This window comes from Helianthus annuus, chromosome 15 (genome assembly GCF_002127325.2).
Source record: "Helianthus annuus cultivar XRQ/B chromosome 15, HanXRQr2.0-SUNRISE, whole genome shotgun sequence".
NCBI lineage: Eukaryota > Viridiplantae > Streptophyta > Magnoliopsida > Asterales > Asteraceae > Helianthus > Helianthus annuus.
The window spans coordinates 96,692,674-96,695,198 of record NC_035447.2 but is presented as its reverse complement, the minus strand read 5'-3'; positions in this window follow the sequence as shown (position 1 = coordinate 96,695,198).

The window sequence follows — 2,525 nt, the reverse complement described above, 5'->3', positions numbered from 1 at the left end:
AACCTTAAACCCGGCACGACCCGGGCGACCGAACGCATAGTGAACATGTAATTCTTTTACAATATTTAATTGATTAATTATCCCAAGTTATAAAGAGTTTGTGCCTTGTGCATTCAAATCAATTTTATTAAACCTTTTACAAAAGTGTCGGTTGAATGTATTTACAAGTGTAAACTGACTTATTTTCCCCAAGAAGATTAAATGCAGGTTCTACGCGAAATAGGCTGGCCACTCCTTAGCATCGTTAGAGTCTCGCAAGCTTGGGATGCCTTTATCTGTTGAACAATATTCCTATTTTATTTTGATCTCCTGTGGATTTATTTCGACTACTTGTGATACTTGGATATTACATTCGATGGTTGAAATATATCTATCTTTATGCTTCCGCTGTGCATTTAAATATTGTGTGGTTTGACTATATTGTTGACAACTACATCACGGTAATCCCCCACCGGGCCCACCGGTGAAACGTGTGGAAATCGGGGTGTGACAAAAATTATGAAACGACATGACAAGCTTAGTTAAAATTTGATTATATATACTTGATCACATAAAAACCCATTCCCACAAAAATGAGTTTTGAGCCTTTATTGAGCATACAAATACATACATATCTTTACACTAAATGCCCATTTTTCGTTTCTTGTGTGAATAGCCGCTTGGTTCGTACGACTCTAGAACTTGCCACGACAATGCATTCCCGGTCCTTACCAACTTAAACCCAAGTAAGTAAATGATGGAGGCATTAGGACTAACCATTTTTTTTCTACACCATTATTTTTCATTTTTTTTACCACCTACCCAAAAATCCCCCTAGTTAACCCCTTTGAGCCTAAACCTTTTCATTTCTTAACCGAAAATAATCACCCTTTTTACCCACCTAAACCTTTTTATTTTAACCCTTTCTTTTAGTAACAAAGCTCGGTTATTCTTATGACTTAAAAAAAAGAAAAAAAAATATTTTGATGATGAAACCAATAAACAAACAAGTTCATCAAAAAAGAGTACTTTGTTTGAAAGAAATAGTTCATCAAAATAAAATAAAATTGTGAAAAATAAAAAGTCTTTCAAGAACCGACGCTTTTTACGCTTTTCGCCCTTTCACTAACCACTAACCCAACCACCCACCTTTAGCCCAAGCCTAACCCTTCACCCCAAAAGTCCTCTTGATATTTACAAAGGTATATAGTTAAAAAGGAGGAGGATTGATTGCTTGGCAAGCTTATGGTAGGAGTAAGTTCCATGCCGCTCTCGAGTGATTCACTAAAAATACACCTTCGGCCGAGTGTTGAGTGATCCCCCGTGAGGTGTGTGAACTTGTATATAAATGGAATTTTAAAAAGGCATGTTATGCCCTAATATGTAATTTATCTTATGAAAAGTTTTTAATAAATCATGACGAATAGGATTGTAAGTAAATAAATAAAAATAAAACTTAAATAAAGAATCTTGGAAATCCCGACACTCTATGACAAGCCCAAAAACCTTCTCTTATACCTATTCCATTTAGGAGTGAAAAAGCCACATTATAAAGAGTTTTGCTTGAGGACAAGCAAAGATTCAAGTGTGGGGGTATTTGATGTGCACAAAATGCAACATATAAATTACATCAGTTATGGCATAAAACTAACCCTTTTTTAGTACTAATGTTGGAAAAAGTGTGCTTTTGTCTTCCTTTTGTATTTTCAGGATTAAATGAGCTCAACTGAACAAAAGAAGCAAAAAGGCAGCTAAATCTGACATAAATACAAGAAAAGGAACAAACGTGGCATGCCCGACCTCCCGACAGCATCTTCCCAAAGCAAAACAAGAAGACAGAAGACTGAACATCCTCCGTGTTCAGTGAGCACGGGGGCGTGCCCAAGTGTCAGCAGAAAAGACAAAGTGGTAGAAGCTTCTATTGCCCACCACGGGGCCGTGCTCAGTGGGCACGGGGGCGTGGTCAACTGTTGCAGACGCATTTAATGAAATTGCGAATTGCAATTAATGAAGAGAGAGAGTCGGATGGACACGGGCCCGTGCCCAGTGGACACGGGGCCGTGCCCGAGCTTCTGTTCAGCCTATAAATATGAGTGCTTGGAGCTCTTGCAACTCATCCCTTGGCACACCATCTCTCTCACACTTCACCCACCACCCACCACCATCACAACACCATCATCCACCAGCATCATCCATTGTCCATCATAGAGTGTGTGAGTCGTCTCGAGATCCAAGATTGATCGTAAGAGTTCTTGACAATCAAAGCCATGGTTGCCTAAGTCTCTTACATCACTTGGTGAAGACAAGTGTTTAGTGTAATACTTTTTCTTTTTAATCTTTTGCACTTTTTAATTGGTTTTGTATTAATGACTTTAATTACTAGTTTCTTATGTTGAAGGTGATTCTTCCTTATCGTTTGTCTGTGGTGTCTTAGCATTATTTTACTGTATATATAAAATAAAAGATTTTCACCATTCATATCTCCACGGTCTATATGGAGGTATGTTGGCTACCTGGTCGGGGGTTAAGGGAACAGTTTGGTAAGA